Source organism: Caloenas nicobarica, chromosome 6 (genome assembly GCF_036013445.1).
Source record: "Caloenas nicobarica isolate bCalNic1 chromosome 6, bCalNic1.hap1, whole genome shotgun sequence".
Taxonomy (NCBI): Eukaryota; Metazoa; Chordata; class Aves; order Columbiformes; family Columbidae; genus Caloenas; species Caloenas nicobarica.
This window is the reverse complement of record NC_088250.1, coordinates 20,112,836-20,140,482: the sequence shown is the minus strand read 5'-3', so window position 1 is coordinate 20,140,482 and position 27,647 is coordinate 20,112,836. Positions and strand designations below refer to the sequence as shown.

The 27,647-nt window shown below is 40.2% G+C and overlaps 1 long non-coding RNA gene across 2 annotated transcripts in view; it reads right to left on the bottom strand.

Moving 5' to 3' along the window:
- Positions 1-1,141: 1,141 nt before the first annotated feature.
- The window catches only part of LOC135990096 (uncharacterized), a 46,329-nt gene continuing 19,823 nt past the window's right edge, over positions 1,142-27,647 (bottom strand). The window contains exons 4-5 of one of the 2 annotated variants that reach the window (XR_010606380.1): positions 27,117-27,174; positions 1,142-1,245 (exon numbers count right to left, since the gene is read on the bottom strand). This is a non-coding gene — a long non-coding RNA (uncharacterized LOC135990096). Of the gene's footprint in view, positions 1,246-15,344; positions 15,848-27,116; positions 27,175-27,647 lie in introns of those variants that run through there. The other variant, XR_010606381.1, reaches the window with a different exon arrangement.

Genomic DNA, 27,647 nt, shown 5'->3' with positions numbered 1-27,647 from the left:
CTGCTTTCCTTAAAATTTGATCTACAGCACATCATTATGAGAAATATTAATAATAAACACTGAGCAAATTTCTATTTTGATTTTTTATGGCAATGAAATACACTGAAATTAGTTCAAATCTACTTGAAAATAAAATCCCCGAATCCTCTTTGTTACATTTCTGTGACAAGTTTCATGCTCTGTTTTCTTGGCAACCTTCAGCATGGGAAAGCAGCCTTATGCAAATAAAAATTCAAATGGCAGCCACAGTGGGAAAATATAACACCATTTTTCTTGACATCTTGGGTGATATAGGTCAGACTGTGCTATCACGGAACTAAAACAAGTTGTTTTTCTCAGGTGGAAACTCTGTCTCAGCTACGTTTCGAAACCAGTTTTCTTATGATTTGGATGCAACATGACTGCAAAACCATACTAATTCCAAATTTAGGAATGCCATGCTTAAGAGGTAGGTTTTGACTTGGTGTTGGTGATTAAAGTGCCCCTGCATATAAGGTTGTGTAGGCACTGCTGCTGCAGGAAAAAATCAAAGTATAATTGGTCTGAGAGCGTGGAGAGAAGCAGCAGGGGATGCTGGTAGGGATAGTAAAAGCTCAACAGGGTTACGGAAACCTGCCAAATCTCCATCCTCACTGCACAGAGCTCCTGCTGCTGCCAGGGAGTAAGGAAAACAGATGGCTGTTCCTTTTGAAGCCACTAACATTCATTTCTGTGCCTGTTGTGTATTTTTTTCTCCTTCCTCTCAAGTTTCCAACTCCTGCAGTAGCTCCTGGAGCAAACAGGCACTGGCAGAGATGTTGGAAGGCGGCCATGTAGGCGGGTGAGTTTCAGCTGAAGATGATGGTTGCTTTGTTTTGTTTTTCCTTTTCCTCAAGCTGCCTCCACAATTTGGCAAAGGGACGTCAGGATTAGAATAGTGGGATTGGAGAATATGCCAGAATCTATTAGAGGGGAAGAGGCAGAGCTATAGTAAATGGGGAGATGGAGCAGTGCCAGCAGGAGCGTGGGCGGGGGGTTTGGATGCAATTAGCACAGCCAGACAAACATACCCGAACAAGGACACTTCACAGCTACGTGCTGAATAGTCCTCTATATTTGTGCTTATTTTCAGTGGGTTATAGCTGATACCTGTAGATGGGGCCTTGTTTTTCCCTCAAAACCAGCAACGATGTGGATCCTGGTAAGTCTGTAGCGTGCATCAGCTAGAAGTGGTTTCACAGAACGCTCTAAATCAAATCTCTGTATCTAAAACAGAAGAACATGAGATGGAAAAGAAATTAATATTTAACTTCATGTTTCCACTGTATCTCAGCTACTCTGAAGGACTGTAAGACATTTTTTCCCCTTAGCTTTCTGGAACTTCTGATGCATTTGTATGCTGTTGTGAAGAGTAACGAAGCACTGGTTTGAAGGAAGACAGAAATGTCTAGGATGTTTAATTTTAATTTTAGACTACCATTAAGAGAACTCAAAGAAAGATGCAGGCTTGGGCCGAGTTAGTAATTCAATGAAATATATGCATAGGTTGACACACAGAGTAATGATGGCATATGACTGACTTGTCACCTATTTGAGGGGAAAAATCTGCCCTTGTGCACGTTTCTGACTGTTGATCTCAACCAATGAGTGATTCATACTTTTAACAGATGTTTCCGATTTAGGCCAATGAAAGCTTATGGGAGCTTTTTCTAGTCTCTGAGGAAAGAAAGCCAGCCCAATCAAATACGCAAATTTGGAGCTTGGCATCTGAATCGACCAGCAAAGTTGGATAATTTCCTCTTGCCAAAGCTGTGTGCTATCATTATTCTATGACACCCTAAAAATTTGATAATTGGTACTGACTTGTTATTTTTGCCATCTCCTGCATTCAATCATTTAGCCACTATTGCCATCTACCAAGAAAGACACTAAAGCCACTTATTCAAAAAGCCTGTCTGGCTTGTCCAAAATAGCACACAATTCCCAAACCAGCTAAATATGATGCAGACAGCTGCCCCAGCTACGTGAGTAATTGTAGCAAATATTTCTAGATGCACAGCCACAAAATAAACTCAAGATGGCTCTGTGTTAGCTGATATTTGCCTTTTAAAAAGTACTGCTATTGTCATTAACATCACAAAAGCAAAGTAATGAGACTCTCTGGTACAGGCTAAACACAGCTGAAAGGACCTTGGTCAGTAAAATAACGTAACAATAAAACCAAATTCATGGGGTTTGTCTTCAGAATTTGCACCTTGATTTTTGTCAGCTACATAGTTACTGCAAATTTGTATCAAATTTCATCTGTGTGATGCTCAAGTCCAGTATTTCCTGGCTTTTCAGTTTGGCAAGGAATACCACCTAATTTGTTTCACACCTACCTTGTAAAACAGCGTGAAAATTAGTGACATTTTTGGAAGATGCAAAGCTTCACAATATCAAAAATACAGGCAGTGAATCAGCCTTCTCATTAGAATCTTCAAAAGTCATTTGACAGTAAATTTTTGGTGCAGGATTAGTGGGAGTCCTGAGGAGCTGTGGTGCCTGTCTCCCCATCATGCTGCTTGACAAAGTTGCCAGTTCATGGGATGGGAGAGGAGTTTGGTTCATTTGCTTCCTCCACACTGCTCCTGCACCTCGCCCTGAATCTGTCACTTAAAGCATTCAGAAACCACTTCTAAAAAAACGAAGTGTCAAAATCTGAAAATATTTCACGAATTTCACCAATGTCAGGCACCATGTCCATTACAACACGTCACGTGTATGAATATTTGGAAGCCAATCTGAAACAATGTGTAAGGTCTTTAAGGTGAATCAACAAACAAAGGGAGGAAGATAATGAAGGGATTTTGGAGAACAGTTATTTCTTTGGTCAAGGATCTCCAACACGAGCATCTGAAGCTTTGACAGAGATGTGTGTCTAATTTATATTAATTTACATTTATCTGTGATGGCATGGTTTATCATCATTCTTTTGTCTGCTCTCTGGTTTATGAGCCTCATGTGGGAAAGCTAAATTTTGCATAAAATAGCCATTGCCCATTAAATCACAAAAAGGAAAAAAAATAACATTAATAAGTCCTATTGAAATGGGACTTATGACTCTGTGCTAAGGTACTTTAGAGCTATAAATCAACATTCTTTATTAGTGCTGTAGAGCATGCTCCATCAAACTCTCAGTAAGTACATACCAATAGACGATTAAAACACCTGTAGACATTGATGAAGTCTACTTAGAACTGAAATTATCATTCAGTAAAACACATAACATTTCTCAAGAAAGGCTGTAATATAAATATAGATCCTTAATTTATGGTTTCTACTTAAGGGATGGTCTGTGATGAAAGGACTACATAATTTTTTTGCTTGTAGCCCTGAGTAGCCCTGTCTCCCTTGCAGTCCTAAAACCTGTGAGTCACTGAAGGATCTGGTGCAGAGTGCAGAACATGAATGAACATTTGAAAATCAGTGGTAAGGGTTTTCTTGGTTCATTAAGATTAACATCATTGCCCTGTGGAATTAGAAATAAGAGAGGTGTTGCTTTGTTACTTTCGATTCTCATCAGTCTTGGACTTTCATTTTTTATGTGCTGTAGATACAGGCTTTATTCCCCTGCAGAGAGAATAGATATTTTCTCCAAGCCCTTGATGTACAGTGTGGCATAGTGGCTTATGGGATAAGAGATACTGGACCTCCTGAAGAGTATTTAGTTCCCCGTCATGATGCTGCTGGTTGTCTCATCTCTCTGAGCCTGTATTTTTGGAGATGTACCCATGATTTCGGTTCCCATCTTGTGCAATCATGTCGATATGTGCAAATGTGCTCTCTCATTTTTGGTGGGGGTAAGATGGGCAACCTTGTTCATTACTATCATGTCATTTTAATATTTGATGCTGTTTCTGTGCAAGAACATAATTGTCTGTGGGACTGCTCCTTTAACTGTCTTGTGTGACTAAGTGTAATTTCTATATGAATTAATGCTTCACAGAGGATGACAAATTCTGGTGAAAAGTGCTGTGTAATGCTCTGTCCAGGCAAAGCATTATTAGCTGGGTGGACAGGTAGACATAAGAAATTTGAGAACTCTGAAATGGGGTGAAAAGCCTTAGTTTTTTCCTGCCTGCAGTCATCCACTAGTGCCTACAGGGTGTAAAAAGCCCAGGTTGTGTATCCTTAATCAAGCAGTTGAGGAAGATGCAAAACCTCATGGTGAGGGGTTCAGGGGTTTGAAGGGAATTAATTTTACCAGTCTGAGAATATGAAGTAAATTACTTGACTCCAGCCTAAAGAGGAGGCTGGGGGAGCTGTGTGCATTCTCACCGGTTTGACTCTGGGATAACAACATTTTCTCACAGCTGAGGGATTTAATAATCTCCTGGCTCCAGGCTTTGAACTGAAAATACACACTACTACCCAAGCTAGGTTCCTCAGGCCCAAATGTGGGGTTATGGTGATAACTGCGTGGTTTAATAAAATGCCATGGCTGGGATCTGAGCAGGAGCTGTTCTGAGCGTGCCAGCGTAAGCACCGGTCACAATGACGGGACGTGCAGCTCTTGGTGCTGCTTTGAGCAGAAGGCAACAGGCCAGCAAACAGGCAATGCTTCTAACAGCTGCTGAGGTTTTAACACTTGGAGATGTTTTAAACCAGATTTTTATAAAAGCTGACATGGTAAAGTCTTGCGGGTTTATTTACAGGCTGCACTGCATATAGTAGTGAGGCACTCTGTGCAGACACCAAGATCTATTTCAGTTCCTGGGGGAAGGAAGAGAAATGAAATGCCTAATTGAGGCACTGTTCAAATTCACAGTGTGTGTCAAGGAGGAAAACCTGTTTGGCAATACTTCCAGAGGCAGAGAGTGAAATCCTGCAATGATCACTTCAGGGGAAGAGAAACCCTAAAGCATGCAGTAAATCTTCCAAGGTTTCTTTCCCTTTGTTTCGTGTTCAGAGCTGGAAATGGAGGAGGGAAACACATCTCATGTGGTTGCATCTCCGTTGCTCATGTTGTAGTGCATAAGCACTCAGAAAGCCCCCAAAGCTTTTATTTGTTTTGGTCATAAACAAAATCTTCAAGCTATGACATCTTCAGGGAGAAATGTGTTCATACAGTGCAAGGGGACTGCTTTCATCGCCTGAATCTCATACTGCTTTGCAGCCTGCTTCTCGTTTTGAGTTGCCCAGGCAGTCTCTACTCATGGGGTCAAACTGGAGTGTTTTCAAGTTAATCCAAGAATGTACCAAAAGTCGCCCAGTGACCAAATGCCTCTGAACTAATTCCAAACATTGCTCGGAAATGTTTCTTCTTAAAATTTTGGAAATGTGGCTATAATGGGAAGCTGATAGTGTCCTGCAAACATCTCTCTCAACTACTAGCGTCTCCTTATTATTAAAAACAAGCTACTGAGATTCAGCCACACCAGCAAACCTCTCTTCCATGCCACCCTGAAAGGCTAGCTTGTGTACTATAACCAAGTGATTAGGAATTGGTCCTTTCTGAGGAAAATACAGGAAAAGGACTAAAGTAATGTGTGTATACAGGACTCTATAAGAATTTAATCCGGATATCTACTGGTTGCTACTCTCTTGGGCTGAATTTCAACAAGTGACAGAAAGACGACGGGTTCTTGTACCCTTTGATCGCGCCCGCCCCCCTCCCCCCCTCCACTTTGGTCATTCTGCATAACACCACAGGTTTAAAGAATGGCTAGAAAACAGCCATTATTAGAATATAAGACACTAGAACCGTTTTTTGGTTTTTAATAGTTTTTTAATAACCCCTTTCTGGTTACTTTTGTACTACTGCATCTTATTTTTAGCAATGATCTGGGACAGTGATGGTGCATCTTTTCTGTGACTCTCCTATAAATATCAAGAACATTAACATATAATCCCGCATGATTCTGTTCGTTTTGGTCAATAATGTATTTTTCACATGCATAATCTCTTTTGTTTGTTTGTTTGTCTTGTTTTGGTATGCGCAGTCCTTACATAATGTGAATGGTCAATTTTTTCCTGCCCTGGCTTCCATTGCTTACGTTACTGTCATCATGCCTTACTGACCTTCTTTACATTAAAATTTCTGTTGTCTGTATATGAGTATAGCCATGAACAGTTTCTTTACTGAGGTTATTAGAAAAATCTGTTCTTGGGCAGTGATCAAGCTTGCAGTGAAAAGACTATTTTGACTACAACTTTCTAGCATCTGGCTCAACTCCTCATGTCTTTTGGGATAGTTCAGCCTTTCTGCCTACATCTACAATCGGCAGCACCACTGCTGCTGACCCCTGCAGTAGACACTTAAAGTGACCACAAAGATCACACACGCTGAGAATTTTTTTGTTTAAGAAAAAACTGATTAATCCCTTTTACAGAACATACTTTATATTGAATTTGTCTCCCTTGCTAACTAATTTTAGAAACTGTTTAAATTGGTACTGCAAAGAAGCTTAGCAACTGCATGTGGCTGATGTGGAATTTCTGGTCAATCAGAATAAGGGTAACCTTCACTTTATTATAGCTTTGAAATTCTACATGATTATGTGGAGAAATTTTTAAGGTATAGACTTAAAATTGCCTTAATTATTTTTTGAAACCTTGGTGACAGGGAAATATCATGTGGTTCAATATTTGTTTTTCAGCCATCTAACCAGGTGTCCACATATCTCTATATATTTTCTGTGTGACACAACTGGGACCACAGTCTCAGCTGCTGAGTCTTTCTTGTGCTTCATATTGGGATGTATATGCATGGACAGCCAGAAATACTATAAAGAAATGAAATAAGCTTATCGAGCAATAAATCAGCATTTTGGGATCTGACCGGCTTTTAGGTTTGGATCTGCAAACAGTTAGAGATCAAAGGCTGAGACTCCTGTATTTCTTAATCTAATTTTATATCCTGTTCTACAAATAGCACAAATATTCACATTTTTACAGGACATCTTCCTTCATTGAGCTCATCCACAGGCCTTCAGGAAACCTTACAAAGTGATGATCACATCTGTTTTCTGGAGTGTTCTTTGTTCTTACAGTATAAATCTCACACTTAAGCTCTATAATAAGATGCATTGGCAACTTCTGTTTGAAGAAGATTCATGGTATAATGTCTTTTTGGCGTCGACAACTGCTTTTTATTGCAAATGTTTTCATATTTTTTCTTTTTTTTGCAGCATTACTGGACAATAATACCTTGTGGAGTTTTGTAATGATTTCCACAAACACCCTGAAGCAATGTTTACAGAGACTATGCTTTGTACTAGCTGAAGTTACGTTGGTGAGTGTTTGGTAACACAAAATTAAGTGACATACATCATGGAGGCTTTGTTGTCTGATGAGCTGGTGGGAAGTGAAGAAACAGGAGGGATGTGTGGGTAAGGATGGCTACTCTGTAGGAGCAAACTGACTATGATTTCAGTGAGAACACATCTAATTTTGCCTGAGAGGTCTCCCTGAATTTGCACCGGGGGTTCCTGTATATACAAGGATGTCTTGAGTCCAAAATGCTGAAAATTTTAATGGAGTTTCAAGATTTTCCATACATTTTTTGTGAACCGTAGCTTTCCAGAAACCATTATAACAGGCACAGAAATTACAGAAACACTGCTAGAAGTGAAGCAGGGTGCAGAGTTTCAAGAAAATTAAGCATGTGATATATGGGTCACATCCCTGGTTGGCCTTAGGGCCAGCTGCCACTCTGCATACATGAATGCACATGAGCCATCTCAATGCCTAGGGGAGGAGGTATCTCCATGGGCTAGGGTAACATGACAGCTTGTTGAAAATTAGAGCAGAGAGGGGGGCCCTGCAGAAGTTTATAAGCAGAACAGGTGGCAGAAAGTAAGGGGTTATCACACATTTTAAATTAAAAAGAAAAAAACAGTCTCTGGGGGCTGCATGGCCCCAAAATCTTGTGCTAGGTGCAGGAAGGCTCCTGTGAGACAATGGATCAGCCACCTAGCAGCCGTACTTTGGCAGGCTGCTCTCTATCCAGAAAGTCCACTCAGTCTTCTGAAGAGGATTTAGTAATATTTGCTTCACTGAATGTCCACCTGCCGCATGCATATGTCAGCAGCCAGCTCCTGAAGAGCCATTGCGGGTGCAAGGCAGTTTTTGAGGGTTTGTTCTTTTTTTTTTTTTTTTTTTTGGGATAGTCTTTGTGGGTATATGGTGCAATTTCTTGGCTGCATACAAGGTGTAATGATAAACAGATAAGAAATGAGCTGGGTAGTCTGGCTGCTTCTGATAATATGGGGTTTAAGGCTGCAGATTCTCAACTGCATGATGCGCTACTTAAAGATCTTTTTCAATACTGAGTGTTAAACGCTGTTGCTAGAAGGCCAAATTAGCCTGGTGAAAAAGATTAGCGCCCTGTGCTGCCAAAGTAGCAGTGATCCTGAGTAGCATGGGCAAGTCTGGGAAGCAACAGCACTTCTGTTTTTTCTGAGCTGATTATTTGTATAAGGAAAAAGAACTGAAATATATGAATCGAAAAAGCTAGTTTTCCTGTATTTCAAGAGTCTCCAGGTCTCATCTGCAGGATCTCAGCGTGGTAAGACTCCATTATTTCAGAGAAGATTTTATCCTTGCATGCAGTTTATTTAGCAGCTAAATAAGAAGGTGAACAAATGAATTTGCCAAAAGCCTTGATTTCATTTATAGTAATTCCTCTACTTTTCTTGCTTCCAGTTTGCCATTGCTTCAGCTCTGAGAAGCGGTTCTCTTTCTATTTGTTTTATCTGAACAGTTGTAAAAATCTTTTCTGTACATTTCTATTTTGCTGCATTTTTTCCCCTTTATTTTTTCCTTCTTGCTGACTGTTCATAGCGAACATCCACTCAACTTTTGAAATATCGCTGGCATTCTTATTCTTCTATTCACTCTCTGCTTCTGAGCACCCAGGCACTGAAAGTCGAAAAGCCAAGGCTAGTGTGGCAGGTGGGCAAATGCTTCTTGTGCAAATATATCCATTTGCATGTGAATGTGCTCATTTGCACACAAATACTTTCATTCATAGGAATAAAAGGATTCTCTCCATGTGCACCATTTGTGCAAACAAAAACTGGATTCATGAAACTACTCAGAGAAGTCAGGGAGAGGTCAGGTCTCCTGCCATTTTCACTTTGGTAGTATATTCACAATCTGACAATGTACCTCTGAAAAGATAACCAAAATTCTATCCTCAGGTACTGTTATTTTTGAAGTTTTTACTGCATGAGGTAGGGGTTGTCTTTGCACGGTCTGCATACAGTGCCAGATGGTTTAGATCTAAAGTGGTCTCAATCCAAACTGAGACCATGGGGAAGTACCATAGCATAAATGAAACTGTTATTATAGATATGAAAAAGGTCAAACACAAACTCTCCTGAGAATGGTTGATATAGACCAGAAACTCTAAAAGCCATCTACCAGGAAATATGTAATTCTTAGATCTACAGTAGATACATTCGTACTTAAAGCTGTGGGTTTGTAATATCCTTTACTCGCAATCATCACAAGCATATACAGTCATGCTTCCTTACCTGCCTCACAATTCTGTATACAGACTATTTTTCTGTCAGGAGTTACCACGCAAATGCAAAGCGTGGCAGGAAACCCGAATAGTATTATGTATCTAAATAACTGGGTTGGTGCTATCAGCAAAGAAGTGGGCATCGTAAGAGATGAGGTGAGCCAGTGCTTGATAACAGACTACTGACAACTCTCATTAAGATGGTTTGTACTTTTTGAATCGGATTTTAGGTGGAATGGGAGGAACTGTTGGAGGAGAGCACTTGTTTCAATTTTGGAAGTTTCCCCTACGCAGTAGATGTTGACCTGTCCAAAAAAAGTCTTTAAAAAATTTCTAATACGACTGCTGCTAATCGTTGTCATGAGGAATGCCAGAGCCTGGAATCTTCCACTGCAAGAGCTCCTCTCTGGAGACTGAAATGCATCCTTTTCATTCAGGTTGTCATGGGTTTGCTCAGATCAAAATGATCTGAAAAAGACTTTGAGGTAAGAAGAGTTGGTTCTGATGTTTCTTAAAACATTTCATCCCGAGACCTTGATTTTGTCCCAGTGTTGGTTTAGGAGACTGAATAGGTTATGGAGGGGATATATGATTCTGTGGTATCAGTTTATTTCTCTCATGCAGCACTTAAGGCATTCAACCACATTCCTAGGTCAGCAGCCAATGATGAGTGCTGAAGATGTAGACACTGCAAGGTTTATTAATTGGCTTTCTGTATTTTGCAGTGTGTCTCTGTGTACTAATGCATCCTGAAAACTTCCACTGGTTTGGTACTTGTGGTGGTTTTAGTGTAGTCAGCACAGTACAGTAAGAGTGACCATAGCTATGTTACATTTGCTCCTTTTACGTATGCAGATTGTAATGGAGTTCAGTAAAAGCGAGTATCTGAAACTTAAAAGCCAACTTAAGGAAGATTATCACCCAGAAGTTGACCATAAAGATGGTGACTACAGAGAGGCACCTGCAGAGGTGCTGTTGGCTCGCAATCTACTGCTGCTTCTGGTGAGGAAAGAGCTAACAGACCATCAGATGGAGAGCGATGCAGTGAGACTGTCCTAAAACCCAGTTAACGTACAAAATTTTCAAAAGTTAAATATTTGCGGTGGTCTAAAGTAGAAGCAGGTATGGAAAAAGTAAGATTCTGTCTCGTGCCTTGTACCTTCTCGGAGGCACCTGGTGGCAGCACAGAGGAGCTCTAACACTTTTATAAATCCAGCACATTAACCAGATAATTTATAGTCATTACAGTCAATATGTGTTTCAAAAACCCAAGAAAAGAATAGGATGGGGTTATTCCTGGCCAGTGTTTGGAAAGATGAAACAGAAATAACAGGAAGATGTTTCACAGCTTTTTCAGAACCACAACTCAAAGAAATCATTATAAAGTGAAGAAGTAAAGGCCAGTGTCGCCGCCTTGCACAGAAGGATCTAAAAAGTTTTTGTATTTTCTATCTCTGATTTCATTACTCCTAATAACTCATTTCCTGATGGAAGGTAAAGAGACACCTGAAATACAGATTTGAGTCCTTTTAGTTAAACCTTTATCCCTTTGTCATAGCGGGTTTTTTTCTTCTGTAGTTCCATTCATCTGCTCTACTGGAACTTTCAGTCGCACAGTGTTAAAACATGGCTGTTCTAAGCTAATATGCATTAACTTTTTAAAACCTGTTTTATACATAACCTATTGTATTAATATAAAACGTTAAGGCCATTTTTTCGTTTCCTGGGAATGGCCCATTACATTGTGAGCAATCTACTCTTGCTTTTTTAGAAAAGACTTTGAACTCAATACAAAAGGAAAATATAATCATGTACAACTATAAAGACCGCTTTTTTCCCTTTTGTGCAGTGTAACAGAGGTGGATGAGTAGCATGGTAATGAAGAGATGGACCGTCTTTATTAGCAGGCTCGGTGAAAGGGTTCTTTTCAGAACTTCAACTTTTCTTATCTTCTTAGTTTTCATGACGTCTATTCGGACTCTTTCCTTTTCTTGACTTTCTTTTAAATATGTCTAACAGACTGGCAAAGCCAAGCCAGTTCATCCTTCTTTCCAAAGAAGGCTAGACACAAAGTCTAGTGGTTTAGATGCTTCCATAAAAGTTTTTCACATATTTAGAGAAGTATTGCTGTTTGCATTGCTCAGGAAGTACTCACGTGTATATCTCATAGTCATTCTTTATTTTCTATAAAAACAAACACAACAAACTCCTTGCTGTGATGTTTTCACACTGTACTTAAAGGAAGCTAATGATACAGGAAGTTTCTTTGAGTGACAAAATTGAACTAGAAATACCACTTAACCCTCTGCCCTAGAAATTGGTTAATATAGTAGATTTGTAGAGGACTATTTGATGATCTCTCGCCCTCTTCTACAATGTGTTCCACAGCCCTTTTTGATATATTTCTGGTCCTCCTCCATGCTCCCTATTTTTCTGGTGTTCCTCCCACTCCTTCTGCTTCAGTATTCTTTGTTATATAGACAGGTCACTTTTAATCTTGCTCACTTAAGGAATTCCACTACAATACAAGGAAATGGCCATACGATTGCAAAAAAATTCAGTCCAGGCAGCAGAACAAATGAGAACTCCCTTCCCTACTGCCATTCTGGTGCAGGGGAAGCATCCCATCATCACACTGTTGAGCTCTGAGGAAGGAACCTCAAAAATAACAACTAAGAAACACGAAGCATTATTTATTATCTGAGGCTAGAAAACTGGAACCTTAGTTTGTTGACTGCTGTTTACTTATTATAATATTATAAATAATATCACAGCTATACAGCATGTGTAGTTACATTACATACCTCTGTGAAGGATCACTATTGTTGTAATACTCAGAGTGGAATATCCAGTCCCAGAGTGTTGCTATTTAGCACGTGTATCTTCAATGCACTGAGCTATTAACAGATCTTGGTCTTGAAAGAATATGGCTTTTATACAAAGACTACAAAGCAAAATCTGAAGTATAAATAAGAAACAATTAATTGCGTAGACTGTCGATGCTGTAGGATACAAATAATGCCATAGCAAAGTTGATTCCAGTTAGATCTTATGTCATGAGCATCTCAGAATAATGAATATGATTAGTTTGGATGTGTTTCAAAGAAACCAACTACCTCCTTTCTAAAAGATTTCCAAGGCACGTATTACCACTGTATAGAAAGAGCATGAAAAGGTGATTTAAGGACTTTGTCGTTAACAGGTGAAAAAAGTGAAAATTCATAGAAGTATGAATCAGTAAGGGGTATTTTGATACGAGTCATCTAGAACGTGCTTTGAGAAGGAAGCTGGACCACACAGTCTCCAGAGGTCTTTCCAACCCCAACAAATCTGTGATTCTGTGACCATAATTTTCTTCTGCAGATAAACTAAATCAAAGGTCATGTAGTCTTTATATTTGACTGTTTACAGGAATTTACCCAGAACAAACAACTTAAGAGTGTGTATGTATGTACATATTTCAGCAATAGCGTTACCATCCCAGGGAATTATACCCCCAAACCTGACATTATTGCACACTTGTCAAATCAAACAATACAAAGTGATTTACACAGATATGTAAGAATTTCTTTATATGCATATGGAAATCTCTTGTCATCACTGGCAATAAGTCTAATTTTAGTTTTTCATCGGAAGATTATTTAAGAGCTAGCTGTTATTATTTACATTAATTGGCAAGTGGTGGATTAAATTAGAAAAAAAGAAAGCCAGTTAAAACGATTTTAGGTTTTAGTTTTAACCCAGAATGGCTACTATAATCTGCTCTTTGTTTTCAAGATAAAAAATATTTCTCCAAAAGAAAATCATTCATTATAAAGCACATATTTTGGCCAAATCTTATTAATTATTTAGGTGATGTTCTTAGTTTAAAATTCTCTTTAGATATAAGCACCATGTGTAGCTAAAATAGCATTTTTCCTGAAAAAATATATATATTTTTGATTGGAAAATAATTTTTCTTGGAAATATAACAAGTGTTGAATTTCTAGGCAAGTGGTTTTTTGTCATCTGAATTGAGGAGACATAACTAGATGTACTTTCTGTTTCCTTTGGTGACTTCTGACTGCTCTGAGATGTAAAACTATTCTATACCTAATAATGGTTGAGAAATTACAAGATGTAACTTGTGTACAACTAGCATATGTGCTCACAATAGTGTAACAAGTCCTGACATGTGGTTATTTTGAATTGCCTACAAGATGTATAAAATAACCTTTCCTCGGCTGCTGGTTCCCACTCATATTCTTACTTCTTAAGCATAGTAAGTATATTACTGTGTTGGTATAAAAGTATATTACTTTTTGGTGCAGGTACCTGCCTGGTATAAGGCTTTCCAGGTGATTGTGAAAACTCTTGAGACCGTTTTATTATACTGATATGATCATTTTCATGTCACTTAAAAAGGAACATATACATTTAGATTAGGTTTTTTTCTCAGTTCCAGATTACTAGTTTCTCATTGAGATGCAGGTGTGTTGATGAGTTGTCTGGAAGGTAAAGCAAAATCTTCTAAATGCTCTGCAGAGAATCCCTGTTTTCAGGGGAAAAGCCATGCCAGCCCATGCCAAGAAGGTATAAATGTTTTTGTTCATATTTCATTTGGTAGGAGAAAGGCATAAAGGCAATTTGCCTCCCCTCTTCTAATGCCGTAGTATCTTTCCTGAAGGTTCAATCGCATGAAAGATTTCTCTGCCTTTCTGTATTTATTACATCTCTTCTGGGTCAAGCTGTATGAACTCCTCTGTACAAAAATGAATTTGAAACTTGGAGTTGGGCGAGAAGTGTTGCAACCATCAGAATATTGGTATACCATGAAGTACACTAAACCAGCCTTGTTTTACTATGTTGGTCTGGTGAATTGGGCCTGCACTATCTCAACTTGCAACACAAGCCAATACATTGTGTCTTAGATCATCTTACTCGCTTACATTTAAAAGCATTAACTCTGTCAGTTCAAATGAACTTCAGTAAGAGCTGTTCAGGCCTAGGCAGCCCATTGGGTCAAGGCAAGATGGTTTCTGCAGCATGCCAACAGCTTCTGTCCATCTGCCTTTTACTCCTCATGGTAAGCTTTGCTGACCTAATAAGAAAGTCCCCACATACTTTGTACGAGTCTAAACAAGACCTGTGACGTGTATAGTGAATATTCAGAGGGCAAGCTGCCTGAAAAGTAAGCATATGGGCACGTTCCTTTTCCTCAGAGAAAAGTTCATTCTTCTGGGAATATGCACGTCACACACTACAAAGCGTTTAGCCTCACTACACCCACTGTAACACTGTGATCCACCTTCTAGCGACAGAGCAGATAAAACAGGATACGATCTTTTACAAAATTACTTTAGTCATATAATTTCTGTAGTGTCTGTCTTTGTTATCTCATGCATATCCAGTTACTTACCAGAAGAAAACCCACCTCCCTAATGAAACACAGTGTGTGCAGACTTTCTGTCTTTAACTTGTACAGATAACAAAATGCCAAACTTTCTTGTGTGTTTAGGGCAACAAAGCATCAGTTTGGATCAAAGCGCTGGGACATAGCTGAGTGCAGCAGTCAGTTTTTAATTTAAATGGCTCCTTCTTCTTGGCTACGAGTGACCACACCGGTCCTATCTAGCTAGCCTAAGAGATAGTGACAGTACACAACCGGCCCTTCAGATTTTGGCTAAACACACGAAGTGAAGGTTCAGCAATACAGAGAAGTCTCACATATTTAAAACCTAAGTGCTTGTGAAATATATTTTAGATGCAACGTATAAATAAATTTAATCATTCAGTAGTACAAGATATTGGCAAAACCAATAGATTAGTGGGACTGAACAAATGAATAATCAATTTCTAAAGGATAATAAGAACAGCCACAAATACTTTGGACAACATAAAAGTAAAGAATTGGGTCAGAAAGAGAAAACATCTAGAATAAGGTACTTCATTATTGTCCTCTATAAGTTTCCTTGCATTTTCTCTGAAATCCATAGTACTTGCCACTGTCAGAGGCTGAATGATGGGCTGGACAAAGCAATAATTTGATGAAGAGTAGCAAATGTAATGTTTCTGTTCCAGAAGAATCACTAAACAAACTAATTCCTGCATGCTATTTTAGCATCTTCCTCTGAGACTATTGACAAAGGTTATTCCTTCTGGCAAACTTCTGTTTACTCAGTGTTGAGCGTTCAGGAACTCAGCAGGAAATGCACTGACTGTGTGTCTTTCTCTTCAGCCACACATGGGTCGCCTCACATACTCCAGATGAAAATGGTTTCTACTCAGACTGGCGTTGGTTCCATGACGTGCTGGTACATCACATGCCCTTCTAGTAACTCCCGAGGAACACAGCCCATTCTGGAGGCGCTGTTCCATCTGGGCGGAGGGCACGGGAGGGGAAAGAAGAGATGAACTGGACTGAATGGCACAGGCAGCTGAACAGACAAATTCCTGGCTTTTTGTGGCTGTAAAAAAACAGCAAGACTTTTCTGATAGTGACTTGTTTCTTTTTCTTTATCTCAGTTACAGTGGTAAAAATCCAAATATGGAAATAACGCCAGATTTGGCTCAGGTTCTGAAAATTCGAGTTTGAATTTATGCTTTAAAGTGCAGCTGCAGTGTTGCTGTGAAATATGTTGCTGCAAGTGTACATGCACAAGGAAGAAAAAAAAGCATTTTAGAATATAGTGAAAGACAAAGCTGCTGGCTGAAGGGTGACGGGCTGCTGTAGCAGCTTTTCCTTGGGCTAAGCTCTTGCTGTTAAGTAGTCTGGTCACAGCCACTTAAATAAATGCAGAAATATTTCATTTGAAATATAGGCTTAGGTAAGCCATGGATTTAATCACTGTAATGATAGGATTTTGCACCTAATTTGGATTTTCATTTTTAGCTGAATGTAATACTATTTTACAAACATATATTTCACAAAGATTCCCTCAGACACTTGTAATAAATTAATTTGTAGATACTTGCTTATACACAATAAATAAACCACAGGCTTATTTTAGGGGGAATCTGTACAAACTTTGTGTAATGTTGAACAACGGCAAGAGATTAAAAAAAAGAACCACAGAAAAAATGAATATGATCTGTTATATTCTTCCCTTTCTTAAACCTTATTCAAGGAGTTAAGTTATTCTAGTCCATAAAGAGTAATTGCAACACCTGGATTAATGCACTAGATTTATTACTTTTTCAATCTGAAGTCTACTGCAGGTGGTGTTACATTCAACATATAATGGCACCTTCTTGTGCTGTATTCTTTCCCATTCTAGTTGATGGACCAATAATTGATGTAAGTATGGACGCTCAGCTTGAAGTTTTATATCCCCAAAGTTCTGGAGGGACAGAAATCCTGTTCTCATTGCTGATGATTGAGCTAAATATACTGCATCACACACATAAACCAAACCAGATATGAATAGAACTGGAAGGTACTGGTACTGGTTTTATTTACTGGTATGCTGACTATTAATGCGAGTTACCCTTTTTAATGAGGAAATTGGGAAACAATTGCTGTTAAGAGTAGAATTTTTTTTTTTTTTTACTGCTGTTTCTTGTAAAGAGCAGCAGAAAGCACCTGGCTTTCAAAACAGCTTACTGTGTTACTTGTGTGGGATATTGTATTGCTGTCGTGCTCAGACAGGAATTGTCTCACCTTTTTTCTTTCTTTTTCTCTTTCCTGTAGCTTGCATGTGTCATTTGTGCTGAATTACCAAAAATATGTAACATCTTTTAAAATGTCATTAGAAATGATAAAAATTGCTTTTCCTTTGGAAAAAATAGCTTTGTAGAGCATGAATATAATAAAAGGACATGTTAAAGGTGTATTTCTCATGGTGTATTTGGACGAGGATTCTTCATGCTGTCTTGGAGATCACTGATCGTCAAGACAGCTACTCATGATAATATTATGTGTACAGAAAAACACATCATGCTTTGCGATTGAATTTATAAAGCATTTTAAGCACATCTTTTGTTAGTCATTTTCTCAGCCTCAGCATTAGTATATGTGTAATGAAGACCTGACAGCACTAGTATTTTGATATCCTATCTGCTTGTACTAAGTGGTGTTTTGTGAATGGGAAGAGAAGTTAACACTGGTGTAGCAGGTATTTAGAGTTCCAGTCGTCTTTTATACACCTACAGAACTGGAAATATTCCATAACTTTAAAAGCAAATCCAAGGTCAAGGAAAAGCCAGTTTTGTTGTTATTATGTTCTGGTTCCAACAGTTTTAGACTACCCTTGTTTGCTTTAAAACTGAATTTTTGCAGAGGGGGAGTACTGTTCTTGAAGATTTTTCATTGCTGTTCACTTTATCGATCAAGCTTATTGGAGGTGAGGGAAAAGCCTAATGAACGGTTAAAAAAAAAGAAGAGGGAAAGAAAAGGGAAACAGCTATGGGCCATGCTGATACCATGAAACCCGAGAGTGGCCCTCAATTTGGACGCGTGTTGAAAATAAACGAAGTAGTAGCCCAATCAGCAGGAAAAAAATCCATATAAGGCAACAGTAGTTAAGACCTTAACCCATAAATGTCACAGCTGATCCAATTTTCAAGCACTGAGTTACTTATTTCATAATAAAATAGTTTTTACTTGCTTGTTTTAATATATATAACTACACTATATAAATATAATCTGAGAGATGCAAATTTCAGCAGTGTGACTTATTGCCTCTCCAAGGCAAACCCAAAAGATAAATTTAAAAACCTTGTATATGAGTGATTAAACAAAAAGAGATTATCAGAGTTTGCTGCCTGAACTGTGTAAAAACTTGCTTTGAAAGGAAACTAATGCAAACTCAGTGTGAACAGAACCAGAATCTGTCCATTCAGACACTGCACACTCAGGAAATTTCACAACCTATGAGGGAGGTTCATGCCTTAGCATGCTGTCACTCCTCTCAACAAATCAGGGACCCATAGATCTGGTAGAAACCTCCAGAAGTCACCTAGCCCATCTTCCTGCCCTCTAATGGGGTCAGTTGTAGTTCTACCCTTCCTGATAGACATTTACCTTATTTCTTCCTAAAAATCTTTGATAACAGATAACCCACAATCTCCCCAGGCAATCTATTGAAGTCTTTCAGTATATGCACTATTTTCCCTCCTAATGTCTAATTTTAAACTTTGTTCCAGTTTATTACTTCTTCCCCTGTGCAAAGTAGACAGGGAAAACACTTAATATTATTCTCCTCTTTACAATGGCCTTTTATATCCTTGAAGACTCTTACCATATTGCCTCTAGTCCTCTCATGCCAAAATCTTTCTGAAATACAGTGCCCCAAATCAGACATGGTGCTTTAGCCGTGGCCTAAGCAGTGCAGAGAAGAGCAGAAGGATTATTTCTTGTGCCCTGCAGGTTATTCTCCTCTTTATGCATCTCAAGATCATGTTGCTGTTTTGGTTTTTTTTGCTTGTTGAAAGCTTTCCTTTTTTGTTTTGCTACAGTGTACTCAGATGTAGAAAGATTTTTTTTCTAATGCATACTAGATGATGCACGTTCCCAGGACAAATGTCAGTTATTTTTAAAATATGTAAAAAACAAATTCTGACTCTAATTTTAACCTTCTACATGCTGATTGTGAGCAGCACTACATGAGTTGCCAAAGATTCCAGCTGCCTTTTTTTTGTCATTTTCCAAGCAATGCATACACACAAAATGTTCTGATCTGGCAGCCAGAGCTGGGTGCTACTGTGTAGAACAAAGTGTATTATATTCATTTCTTGTAAAGAATAACTGTGTGCAGACATATATTTACATACTTTCACAAAGCCTTCTGCATGGGTACATGCACACACACACAAACACATTTTGTTGTACTCCTTCCTATGAGATAAGAAAAGCAGAGAAAGTGCAAAAGCACTGGAGCTTCACTGGTCTGTCTCATGCTACCCTGCTTAGGCTCCATTTTCCACTTGTTTTGGTGGAATCTGCTCAGTGCCTTTTCCTTTAAGCAGCAGGAAGTCAACACTATATATTTTGTTCAGCCAGAAATAAATCTGAATCTTACAGTCTTTCAACTCTAACCCCTCAGTTGGATGGTTCTGAGAAATTATTGACTGAGTGCCATTTGTATAAGGTTCCATCTGTGTTGGAACTATGTTTTAGAATGGTTTTATGTCATATTCCCTTTAAAGTTTTCCTTGACCTGTGCCTCAGAAGAAAAGGTATTTATTTGTTTAAAAAATATCATAAACTGTTACTGATTTTCAAGTTATAAATTGGTGGTTATACAGAACTCTTAAGTTCTGTAGGCATTGTCAATAGATTCATATGTATCATTCTCATCTGAATACAAAGTGGGTGGAAGTGGCTCAAAGGTTGGTTCAGTCTCAAAGAGAACTGTGTCCTGGGCAGCTGAGTCCTACCCAGCTCTTCCTAAAGTTGATGGAAAAGTTCTCTGTATCCACACAGAGACTTCTAAATTTCTGTTCTGCATAGACAGACATTAATACCTACGCAGGCCTTTTGAAATCAGCTGTACTCCAGGAAGAGAGACCATACTTGTTTGGAACCGATTGGTGTAGCAGGGATTTATAAATAAAGGCTAGCGTTCACTAGGTGCTACAAAGGTAGATGTCATTTCTTTTCAAGGATTTCCTAAAAATCTTTATATGCAAACTTTCTGATAGACCAGAACTCACCTGTGATGAACTAATGATGTGGAACTTTGCAATGTCAAACATTTTTAACATTTGATGCGTTTTCAACTATCTCCGGAAGCACAGAACGCAGCATCAGTGTGTTTTTGGCATTTAGTAGTAGTGACCTGGAGCTACATGATAGGAGTGCATTACTTATAAAGAAATCCAGATAACTGCTTATGAAAATGTCCTTCCAAGAAGGAATGCAAAGACAATTTCACGAGGGCTTAGAAATCTATTTGGCTTGTCTGCTGGGAGACTTGGCTGCTCACCAGTCTCCCCTTTATACTTCTGGTTCTGAGTAATGCGTTCACTTCTACTCATGTAAAAACAACTCCCTTTGTGTATTTCCAGGAGATCAGTACAGAAGCATCCTTATAGTTCAGTGAAGTTTGTTTGACTGTTTGTTGAAAATGCAATTGCTGAATCATCACTGCCTGTCCCTTATGAGTAAATCCCTCTTACCTTTTGAACACCATGACTCATTTTGAAGGATACAAAAGGTATCTGTTATTGCTATTGGTTCTTGGTCTAAGTGGTTATCCAGAGTTTGAGAACCTGCAGACTTTCTGTTGGAAAAGCAGCTCATGATAAGAGCAGGGGACGTCTGCACGGAGCTGCACTGAAGAATGCAGAAAGATCTGATTTTGTGCTTATAGGAGGATCTGAGCAACATCAAGCAAATTCTTTTACCTGTAGCATCACCAAGTTTCAGCAGAAAATGTATGGAACTTTTTCTAACAACCATTCTCCTAGAGCTATTTCAGGCTATATTTCATGTTTACTTACTCTTCTTTTTTTTTTTTTTAACTTCTTCTGTTTCTCCCCTATATAAAGGTAGACAGATATTTCCCAAAATCACCTCTTAACAGTGCATTTCGAATCATTGCAGTCTCACATGTACCTTTGGAATGATTACATATGCTTGCACTGTGATTTGAAGCTTCTCTTGTTTATCAACAAGATAGTTTTTTCAATAGCCTAACTGAACTTAACCCATGCAATTATTATTCTGTAGCAGCTTGGAAGAAAAGAATATGGTACTTGTGAATATCACCTGGACCACCAGCTCAGATTGAACATTATGAAAATTCACTCTGTTTTCCTTCTATTTTAGATATTCTGCCTTCTCCCTCTGTCCAGACCAGCAACCTTTCTATCACGTCAGATTCTTTTTGTCTTATATCCAGGGTACGGATTTGTCTGGTAAGTCTATGAATCGCCTTTTTTCTGTGCACTGACCTCCTTGTCTGTACAATGCCTTACAAACTGCACTTTTGAAAGCATATCAGTTCTGAACTCCAAAAGAAAGTAAATGTGGAAAGGAGGAAAATTTTGCTGCCATGAGACTGCTTCTTCAGACAATATGGAGTATCACAGAATCTCAGAGTCACAGAATGTTAGGGATTGGAAGGGACCTCGAAAGATCATCTAGTCCAATCCCCCTGCCAGAGCAGGAACACCCAGATGAGATTACACAGGAAGGCGTCCAGGCGGGTTTTGAATGTCTCCAGAGAAGGAGACTACACAACCTCCCTGGGCAGCCTGTTCCAGTGTTCTGTCACCCTCACCCTGAAGAAGTTTCTTCTCATATTTAAGTGGAACCTCCTGTGTTCCAGTTTGTACCCATTGCCCCTTGTCCTATCATTGGTTGTCACCGAGAAGAGCCTGGCTCCATCCTCGTGACACTCACCCTTTACATATTTATAAACATTAATGAGGTCACCCCTCAGTCTCCTCCAAGCTAAAGAGACCCAGCTCCCTCAGCCTTTCCTCATAAGGGAGATGCTCCACTCCCTTAATCATCTTTGTTGCCCTGCGCTGGACTCTCTCCAGCAGTTCCCGGTCCTTCTTGAACTGAGGGGCCCAGAACTGGACACAATATTCCAGATGTGGTCACACCAGGGCAGAGTAGAGGGGGAGGAGAACCTCTCTCAACCTACTAACCACCCCACTTCTAATACACCCCAGGATACCACTGGCCTTCTTGGTCGCAAGGGCACAGTGCTGGCTCATGGTCATCCTGCTGTCCACCAGGACCCCCAGGTCCCTTTCCCCTATGCCGCTCTCCAACAGGTCGTTCCCCAACCTATACTGGAACCTGGGGTTGTTCCTGCCCAGATGCAAGACTCTACACTTGCCTTTGTTAGATTTCATTAAATTTCTCCCCGCCCAACTCTCCAGCCTGTCCAGGTCTCGGTGGATGACAGCACAGCCCTCTGGCGTGTCAGCCACTCCTCCCAGTTTGGTGTCACCAGTAAACTTGCTGACAGTGCACTCTATTCCCTCATCCAAGTCATTGATTAATATATTGAATAGTACTGGTCCCAGTACCGACCCTTGAGGCACTCCACTAGATACAGGCCTCCAGATGGACTCTGCTCCATTGAGCACGACTCTCTGGCTTCTTTCCTTCAGCCAGTTCCCAGTCCACCTCACTACCTGATCATCCAGTCCACACTTCCTCAGTTTAGCAGTGAGGATGCTGTGGGAGACTGTGTCAAATGCTTTACTGAAATCAAGATAGACCACATTCACTGCTTTGCCATCATCTATCCACCTGGTTACGTCCTCATAAAAGGCTATGAGGTTGGTCAAGCACGACTTCCCCTTGGTGAAGCCACGCTGACTGCCCCTAATGACCCTCTTATCCTTGATGTGTCTTGAGATGGCGCCAAGGATAAGTTGTTCCATCACCTTTCTAGAGATGGAGGTGAGGCTGACCGGTCTGTGGTTACCCAGGTTCTCCTTCTTGCCCTTTTTGAAGACTGGAGTGACATTTGCTTTCCTCCAGTCCTCAGGCATCTCCCCCGTTTCCCAAGACTTAGCAAAGATGATGGAGAGTGGTCCAGCGATGACTTCAGCCAGCTCCCTCAGCACCTGCGGGTGCATCCCATCTGGACCCATGGATTTATGGATGTCCAGATTGCTTAACTGGTCCCTAACCCAGTCCTCATCAACTAAGACAACTCCTCCGTTGCCCTGCCTTCCTCTGGGGCCGCAGGGGTACAGGGCTCCTCAGGACAGCCTCTGGCAGAGTAGACAGAGACAAAGAAGGCATCCAGTAACTCTGTCTTCTCTGTATCTTCTGTTACCAGGGCACCTACCTCATTCATCAGTGGGCCTACATTGCCTCTAGTGTCAGTTTTATCTGCCATGTATTTGAAGAAGCTCTTTCTGTTGTCCTTGAGCCCTCTCACAAAGTTTAATTCTAAGGAGGCCTTAGCTTTCCCAGTTGCCTCCCTACATCCTCAGACAACAGCCTTATATTCTTCCCAAGTGGCTGGCCCCTCCTTCCATGATCTGTAGACTCTCCTCTTCCACTTGAGCTTGCCCAGTAGTTCCTTGTTTAGCCAAGCAGGTCTCCTGGCTCCCTTCCTTGACTTCCTACGTGTCGGGATGCTTTGATCTTGAGCTTGGAAGAAGCAGTCCCTGAATGCTAACGAACTATCTTGGGCCCTTTTACCTCCAAGTACCCTCTCCCATGGGATTTCTCCTTGCAATTGCTTGAAAAGGCCAAAGTTTGCCCTACTGAAGTCCAGGGTTTCAATTCTGCTCAGTATTCTGTTCCAGCCATATGAGATCCTGAACTCCACCATCTCGTGGTCGCTGCAGTCAAGGCAGCCCTCAACCTTTACCGCTTCAACCAGACCCTCCTTGTTAGTGAAGATGAGATCCAGCAGCGCTCCTCTCCTAGTTGGCTCATCCACCATTTGCATCAGAAAGTTAGCATCAATGCGCTGGAGGAACCTCCTGGACTGTGGCTGGCTGGCTGAGTAGTCCTTTCAGCAAACATCAGGGTAGTTAAAATCCCCCATGACAACCAGAGCCTGTGACTGTGGGGCTGCCCTCAACTGCCTGCAGAAGGCCTCATCAACTTCCTCATCCTGATCTGGTGGCCTGTAATAGACACCCACAACAGTATCACCCCTGCCTGCCTGCCCCTTAATTCTCACCTGTAGACTCTCAACTCGCTCCTCATCCACCCCTGGACAGTACTCAATACATTGTAGTTGCTCTGTCACGTAAAGAGCAACTCCACCACCTCGCCTTGCTGGCCTGTCTTTCCTGAGAAGGACATAGCCATCCATGACCACATTCCAGTCATGTGAGCTGTCCCACCATGTCTCTGTAATTGCCACCGGTATATAATGCTTCAACTGAATTATAGACCTCTGTGTTTCACGCTGCTCAAATTACCTGATGGGGAATTGATGTCAGGCCAAAAATTAGAAACAAATCCCTGCAAAACTGAAGAGGTTGTGCAGATCTGCCTGGTCAAGCTCTCTCCTTTATGTCTGTTCCGGCAGAAGCAACCAAATGACATGTGCGTAAGCCTGGATGTTTCACTGTCATACTGCTGGCTAATGAGTACATGCACAAAGTGTTAAAATGTTAGTTTTCTGTGGTATCCTGAGATAAGAGGCCACCTTCTGTTCCCTGGGCCTTTTAAGTGAACACCTTTTGAGTGAAGTCTTGAGAGCCAATCTCCAGATAGCTTTCCCCCATTGCCTTTACTACTTCTCACAGTTTCTTCTGTCCAGTTTTTCACTTGCACGGCCACTCACCTCTTCTCTTTTCCTTTTTCTTCTCTATTCCCCTGCTTAGATCTCAGCTGAATGGTAAACAAGAGCCTTAACTAACTCTGTCTGGGGCCTGGCCCTATCTCCTCCCCAAGGCCTGTCTAAGCTTCAGTTACTGTCACAATCTTTGGCTCTATCATAAATAATCTGTAAAGCAACCAAGTCATCCCTTGCTCTTTTCTTCTTACCCTGTATCACACGACTCTCACTAGCATATGTGTGCTTCAGTCCTCTGCCCCACTCACTGTGTGTGAGCCTTCATTTCACTAACCAGGAGGCAGAAACATGGTCTACAGAGGGGCAAGTCCGGATGCCCTTGCTTTTATTCCCTGGTGAGCTGGAAGGCTAGGACTTGACTGTGGGAATCACAAGGCAAAGGAATACACAGTATTCATATTGCAAGATGAGACAGCTTGGCCAGACAGTGGCGGTTTCCTCTCTTGTTTCAGGCCATGACTCAGACTAAGCCAGAATTGCAGAATGTGTGATGGAAATCGCAAATTGGATGGCTACAGGCCAGTTAAATCTGTCACTTGGTCACTGAGAGTGCCCCACCTGCCTAAGGCAGATGATATATTCTTTGCAAGGATCTTCTGTGTTTTGAATGATAATGAGAATCAGCCAGAATCAGAAAAAATACAATATATGCTTTCCTAAACAGCCCCTAACCCACAACTTCCTGGCACTGCTGGGGTCCTGCTGGACAGTGGTAGTTACTACTTTTCAGACAGAAAAAAACCTAATATTTTTGAGCAAATGGATGTGGAAACCCACGTAAAATGCTGTTGATCGCTTTGCTTTTTCCCTTATATTCCCGATCCAGCATCCTGTAATTCTAGCAGAGGTAAATCCCATTGCCAGTGGAATTTTCACCTGAGGAAGGATTTTGTAATAGTGTTTTTTGCAAGGCACATCTGTAGCAAACAAATGCCGACCATTCCTCTTCTCTACTGGAGGGTAATTGTGTTACAGTGAAAGGCTTTTAACTACGAATCTGACTGAATTGCTCAACCCCCCTAGGAGACATTCCTGAAACATGAATTTCAGTCTGGCATGCTGAACGCACTGTTCCTGCAGCTGCTGCTATTGCTGACCAGATCTTCTGTAGGAGGAGAGCACTCCCAGACAGTAGTGGAAAGGCAGTCCTGAGTGTGGGAGAAAATGGTGTTGCTTCAGAGCCTGAATGGCACTGATTAAAAGCTTCAGCATAGAATTTAAAAGCAGCATAAGAAGTAGCAACATTATACACAAAACACCCATCTACGTAATAAAAGTTACTGACTGATATTCTGCTGACCACAGCCTTCTAACTGCTCCATTGTTCTGTTAATCAGAGTAACAGAATATGAAAGGATGCACTTTTAAATTTTTCAGGTAAATTTCAAACCCCAAGTAAATTAAATTCCATCGCATACTATATTACTTATAGTGATGATCAACTGTGCATCAAAGATTGCCTTTTCTCAACAGACTCTGGTTCATGTATTTATTTAATGAACATAACCATGAAAAGGTGCTCATTACAGAGTACCTGTCATAATTTTGATTTATTCTTATGAAAGCATGGTGTTGGCACTAAGCTCCTGGAATTTTTTGCTTTTCATCTTGATATCCTGCCCAAAAGAAATGAAGAGGCCCTGTTGCAGTTCTCATTTTCTTCTGGAACATAATACAGAAACATACTTGAAATAATATTATTCTCTTGCTCTAAACAGCTGAATATGTAATGAAAGAACACAAGACTTATGAGTCTTTTTATGGATACTCTCTCTTATCAGTTCTTTATCTGATGTCAATTACTAAGTTTCCTTTGTGCTTTCCCAAACTGAGTTTACTCCTTAGAAAGTTCAAATTGGCATTTTAAATACTATCAGTGCAATTTAGTAGGTCCTGTGCTGCTCAGGACCCTCCTCTCCCTGCCGACTACTTCCTGAGCAAAGGAGAGTCTTTCCAAGAACTAGTCCTAACACACAGCTCTTCAGGTAGTAAAACATAGCAAACTGAGAACAGTGTTTTAATTCCTCATTTTATCATCTGTGTACCAGCATGTTTGTGTGGTTGATCTTCTGCTCAGGAAGAGGCAGGTGCAAACCTAAACAAAGCAATGGTAGACAGGATACTTACAATGAAGTGACTCATGTCTTTTTGGTCAGTGGACTGAGATGAAAAACAAAACGTTTCTGAAGCCTCATGATACATACAACCACTATCCTCCTTCTCTGAGGGTATTTCAAAGAACAGTAATGCATAAGAAAATCCCTAAAACTGTTTAACAGCATCTTTCACACAAACAACTATAAGTGCACTTGGGGCTGAATATTGTTCTGATAAGCAAAACATTATAATGCACAGGATTTTAAGGTGGCACTGGAAGATAAATGGATGGGTAGGGGCAGTTTCAGGACACTTACCCACTGTTGCAAAGTTGCAAAATCCCAGAGGATGTAACGGTTCATCCATGCTCACAGCCTAAAAGAGAGAAAATGGGCAAAATGACAGTTTCAAACTGGAAGTCCACCTCAAAAGTACTTGAAATATGTGATAATGAGAGATCAGGCTATAGAGCCAGGGGCATGGGAAATACTCTGAATGAAGGAAACTCTTGACACATGTGAGAAATACTTTCTTTATGGCTAGACTGGGATCAAGCAAGTTCTCTACAGCTTTTTGGGGGCGTGTTTAAAAGTAGTGGGCTTTGTTCTGGTGCTACAAGTCAGGGAGGACTCCCATCTATTATACTTGCAAGCAAGTATAAGTGTATTTAAACATGCATGTAGTCTACTAAGGTATTTTTATTTTGTAATTTCCTCAGAGAAAAAAAATAATATTTTATTTGCTGTTTATTTTAAAAGATCCTTCAATAACATAGCATAAGTCCTATGAAAAGCTGCTTTTGTCCATTCAGATTTGGACTCTTTCAGATTTGTATGTTAATAAACAAC